At 40.8% G+C, this 5,689-nt stretch overlaps 1 protein-coding gene across 2 annotated transcripts in view; it reads right to left on the reverse strand.

The window, feature by feature from the left end:
* The window catches only part of TAB3 (TGF-beta activated kinase 1 (MAP3K7) binding protein 3), a 45,585-nt gene extending 39,936 nt beyond the window's left edge, over positions 1-5,649 (reverse strand). Inside the window, exon 1 of one of the 2 annotated variants that reach the window (XM_054165768.1) lies at positions 5,463-5,649. The gene's annotated coding sequence lies outside the window, so the exon portion shown is untranslated. Of the gene's footprint in view, positions 1-5,412 lie in introns of both variants that reach the window. The other variant, XM_054165769.1, reaches the window with a different exon arrangement.
* Positions 5,650-5,689: the final 40 nt, after the last annotated feature.

Here is a 5,689-nt window from a genome sequence, read left to right on the forward strand (position 1 = left end):
TGGACATGTCATTTCTGATCTAAGTTTAGAATTATTACAGTGAGAGCTACTACTCCATCAAGATAAGATTAAGAGTTTCTGGAAAGGCAGGCAGATAAATTTCAACAGCAATGTTCCACAAAAGACCTAGGCCTTGGCTTGGCTTAGGACTTCTGCCAGCTGATCTTAAAGAGTATCACCACAAAAGGCAAATGTTACACTCCTCTCAACTTGCAAAACATCCAGGTAAAAAACAACAACAAAATGAAAACCAAACAACCAAACAAAACAAAACTCAACAACAAAACAATACCCCACAAACCAAAACCACAACAACAAAAAACTACCCCCTCTTACTTGCTTAGAACTAGCAGCAATCCCACCTCCAATGCCAAAAACCCAAAGAAAACAAAATAACTCTTTCAAGTGTTAGGAATAAATGTCCAGAACTTGAGTTAAGCCAAAGCATACAAACTTCCCCACAGAACAAAAAAGAATATACCTGAGGATTTATGCCAGCATGACAAATGCTATGACTTACATAAAACAAAACAAACCTTTTGCCAGATATTTTCAGTAAGTTGTGACATTGTAAACCAATACGAATTGCTCAAACAGATGAGATTTCAGGACAAATTACTTTAGAACATAACCAAGAAAGGGAAAAATTAAGGCTTAAAGCTGCAACAAGATTAAAATACTATCACTGCTTTGGATCTTGTTAACAAATTTTATAAGAGACAGTCAACACTGAATACATTTTAGGAAAGTATCCAACTTATTTTCTGTCACATCATCAAATACTGATAGTATTAGAGTATTTTTCTAAAATTATCTCCAGATCCAGCCATGATTTTACAGAAACTGATCCAATCTTTGATATGCACTTTGGTGGATATACAATTCATTTGAAAGCAAGTACTTCATTAAAGTGTCATGTGTGTGAACATGAGTAATTAAAAATAGTCTGCTGAAAGATTTTTTAAGAAAACATTCTCAATTATCCACCAGCAAGCCCACACGCAGGTAGGAAAACACCTATACTTAAGCTGTGACAGTCAGGTTACTGAGCACTACTATACCAGAAGAACCTTTATCTCTATCCTGTAGCTTTGCTGTTTGCTTATGAAGCCACCCTGCTTTATACAAGCATCACAAATATGCAAAAGTAAGTAATTTCCCTTACAATAGAGCTAGGTTAAAACAACATCTGGTAATGCATTGAAGATGCTTCAATAACTTCAATAACTTCAAATTTAAGGCCTGAATAAAATAAAGCTCAGCTGGAATTCAAGAATTCAGGCTTCTTAAGAACACAAAGCTGTATATAACCTTAACTGGCCTGGCATTTTTCACTTTTATACTGTAGTGCCATGCTAGCTGTTATGAAACAGTACTTGGAAGAGAAACATTCAACATGGTAATCAATGGGGTATAAGAATATTGAAATGCTAGTTCCATTGTGACATTAAACTGAGACACACACATAGAGCATCTAGCAAAATCAAATCTCAAAAACAGAAGAACAAAAAATATCCCAAACATTAAGAACTTATTGCCTATCTTGATCTGTATGGTTTATTAGCAACACTGTACCTTTGTCTCACCTTCTTACTACATACTGAATTCTGCCAGATGTATTTCAGCTACTCATGACAATTAAAAAAGCTTCACTGATGCTTTTTCTGGTAGTTGAGCACATGATACCAATACCACAGTGCCACCTTTCAAGCACTGACACAGCACAGAAGTTGCTGACCAACTACACACTTCATACAGAGTAACAGATACTCAGAATGGTTACTAAGTACCACACAACCACCTACACTATCATGTCAGACTTAGATCTTTGAAGAGGGAGAGACAAATTTGCCAGTATTACTAGCAGACTCACAATTTAAAAGCCTTACAAAAGACATCCTTGACTGATATTTTGAGATTTGGCAGAGTACAAGAACCTATTCTACAAATGTTTTCAACCAACACCTTCAACATTTGCAGACATGGGTCTAAACAAGTATTTCAAAACTCTCTTCTGTTTAGAAAGAATGCTTCACACATGTGAATCCGCACCATGACATCATCATGTATTCAATCTCAACAAAACCATTCTCCGTCTTTCACAAGAACAAGACAGCTAATAACACCCTCCAGACTATTTCATTCTGTTATGCCCATATAGAAACAACAGTCCACAGAAAATTTACATTATCTATATAACTGAAGAATATCTCCAACTTGCAAAAATACAAAACCCCCCCCCCAAAAAAAACCCCAAGAAATAAGCCACTCCAAATAATACCAGAAATGTCAGGGATTTTATGTAGTACTCTAAGATCGGTTTACTGTACCAGGCAGCACTATCAATTTCCAGTTTAGCTTTATTTTCCTTTAGAGGTGAAGACAAAAAATATTGCAAAACTGTAAGTCACAGGTATTTCTACCTTGTAACTTAAAGTATTTGCAGTCAAAAGTAGTCCAAAATGTACTTACGAAAAAAGTTTGAGGCTTTGTATAAACTTTCCCTTACTTTCACTCTCCATTTGTCACCTGCCTTTTAAATGTACCCTGTAACAAAGCAACTCTTTCACTGCAAATTCCTTTACTTACATTTACGTGTCCACACAAAGGTACATATACACCAGGCATTATACCTATTTCAGCACACTGCAGTCGAAAGACGAGAATCATACAGACAAATCCAGAACAAAAAGTGTCATACTACAGCTGAGTTGTATTACTAAGGATACATGATAGACTAGACATGATCCAAAATTTACTAGATTTGATCATTTACTCAATGTTTGGACCATCACTGAAATATTTTTGGTGCCAAAGAAGTAATCAAAGGCTTTTGTTTGCATTGCCAGTGATTTTGCTAAAATATTGCAGCTGTAGAAGTAAAGACTTGAACCATCATCCCACCTGAAGATACAGTTCTTTGAAAAATAACTCTATAAAACTAATTCTTAAGTTTCATATTTATTATGTATTGCAGTACAAAAAGAACCATGTAACTCTGACCCTAACCAAGTATACTTTTGCAGATCATACGTGAGGCTACTTTCACCATTTAAAAATGCATGCAAAATGAATCACCACAGGTTTAAAGTCAGGAGAAAGCAGGGCAACGAAAAATTTAACTCACTTAAGCAGTACATGATTTTGAGGAGACAGAAAGGGACAAGCTATTACCAGATAACCTTAAGAATCATATTAGTGTATTCTCTTGAAAAACTCAAAAAAAATCCTTTACCATTAGGATTATTTTGTCACCAGTACTCCTCTGCAACAAAATGGACACACATCAGCACAAACATATCATGAAAGCTGGGTGGAAAAGAGGAGACACTTTCACACCTGTTCAACTTATCTTGTCCTCCTCAAGATGATGACTAATGGAAGGAAAAAGGAGCCTCAATGAAATCCAGGAAATGAGAAGAAAGAATGCACACATATCTCACAATATCCTCTTTACATTTGTCTGCAATCACTTATAGTAAAGGTTATGACCCAAACCAGATCAAACTATATCATGAAAATACCGTTTCATAATAAGCATCCATCCCACATATCTAACTCCCTGTATCTAAACCAAAGTATTTAAGATTAAAGACAGACAAATGCTGATTTTATTTTCCTTTACTGATGTGTCTACAATAGCAATTCTGTGGATGAACTCAGACAGTCTGTATATACATTGATACAGGCATTTAAAGCACTCTTCAGATTGCTGCTATCAACTGACACCATTCACAAGAGAGGACAAAGGGCAGACTTTAAGAAATGTTGTGAAATACTTTATTTTTAAGAATCCTGTTCCTCTCTCACTGCTAAGAGGAAATGAATTTAACATTTCTTCTTTTTACATGAAACATGTTAACTGTAAATATACTTGAGAAGTGGCAGAAGAATGTATTGCTCTTCTTGCAGATCAGGAAAACAAAATTAAAACTAGCAGAGCAGATGCTGACCTTTGGCAATGCAGGTTTTACCTCTAAGTTTTCAAAGTTCTTTTATATAAAGGCCTCTGGAAACAGAAGTGGTCAAATGGACCTGTTGGAGAACATAAGCCTGTAAACACTTACTACTCTAACACCAGCACTAAAAATAACAGACGTCTATCAATACATCAGCAGGATGGGTTGGCCTATCTACCCTCAATATTTATTTAGAATGGAAGAAGAGTGGAAAAGTTCAGCTGCTGTACAACACAAACTGTAAACTCTTGAAATGTCATTTAGCTAGTATTTACTGTACTGATAAACTATAAAGATACTGACTATTAATAGCATCTTCAAATTTGATGCCACCAAAGCTTTCAAAGACAAATTTATACACATTTACCTGAACATAGTATCTTGTTTTAAGTTTTGCCATTACTTTTCAGGATGGCATACCTGGGCCATTTCTCTCTTTTTTCTTTTTTTTTTGTGACAGAGATTCTATACCATAATCCACGGTATAGTTACTCTCAAGTCATCTAAGCAACTGTCTTTCCTCTCCTTGCTAAAGCAAAGGAAAGGACAGCCAATATCACATTACAAGTCACATCTGAACAAGGGCAAAAAGCACCATTTGCACTGTGTAACACTGGAACACTATCTAGCCATAAATATGAGTAGCATCCTTCCTACACTTTACCCACTTATATTTAAAAAACAACCAAAAGAAAACTGAAGCTATTCTTCTCAACAGCCAAAAAGCTTGTAAGATCTCAAATCTGGTCTAACACAAGACTGTGGACAGAGCGCAGAGCCTTGTCACCTTTGGGGGCCTTCTATTTCCAGAGCCAAGCCACACAGCACCATCATCGTCATCATACTGCAGTCAAGATGTCGAAGAGGCAGTGGCAGCTCTTTTACCTGTGAATTTGTGTTTGTTTGTGTTGTTGTTTTTTTCACACAGCAAAAGCAGCATCTGTGGCCCAGCAGACACCACAGCCCCTGCTAAGCAGACACCTGCATAGGATCCCCGGGCAGTCAGCCTGTCACTTTCTCCAGAAGGCTCCAAAAGCAAAGACCAAAGTTTTCTCTTCTAGGTGCGTGGGAGTGTGACAGCAAAACAAGAGCCAGCATCAACACGAGCACCCTCCCATCACCACACCCCTGCCCCCGCATACCCCGCGCCCCAGCGGATTCCCTGGCTCCCCCTCCCCCAGCCCCCCGCTGAGCTCCTCTTCCCTCAGGGCAGTCCGACTCGCCCCCGGACCGCCGACGGGGAGCCGCCATCTCCAAGGCGCTCTCTTGGCCAAGGGGGTATGGGGCTACCCCATCGAACCGCGAAAATAGGAAGCGGCACAGAGGTGCCGGCTCCCACTCAGTCCTGAGTCCCGCTCATGACGGGGCACCCCCCGTAGCGGTGCACCACTCGCAGCTGGGCACCCTGGCAGCGGGACACCCCTGCCCGCCCTCACATTCAACCCCTACACACCTTCCTCTCGTCCCCCACCTCCACCCTGGCCGCGGGGCCTGGCTCCTCACCGTGCTGCGCTGGGGGCTCGGCTCCGGCGGCGGCTGCATGCCCGCCCGCCCGGCCAGCCGGCCGGCCCCTCGGCTCTGCCCCGGGCCTCCGAGACCGCGACCGTTGGGGGGCGGGGGGGCGGCACGCGAGGCGCCCCGCGCGGGCCCCCCCCGCGCCTCCTGTGTGAGCGAGCCGACGGGGAGGGGCGGGAGGGAGAGGCGCGTGCTCCCCCCCGGTGAGGGCGGGG

This window comes from Dryobates pubescens, chromosome 12 (genome assembly GCF_014839835.1).
Source record: "Dryobates pubescens isolate bDryPub1 chromosome 12, bDryPub1.pri, whole genome shotgun sequence".
In the NCBI taxonomy this organism is placed as follows: Eukaryota; Metazoa; Chordata; class Aves; order Piciformes; family Picidae; genus Dryobates; species Dryobates pubescens.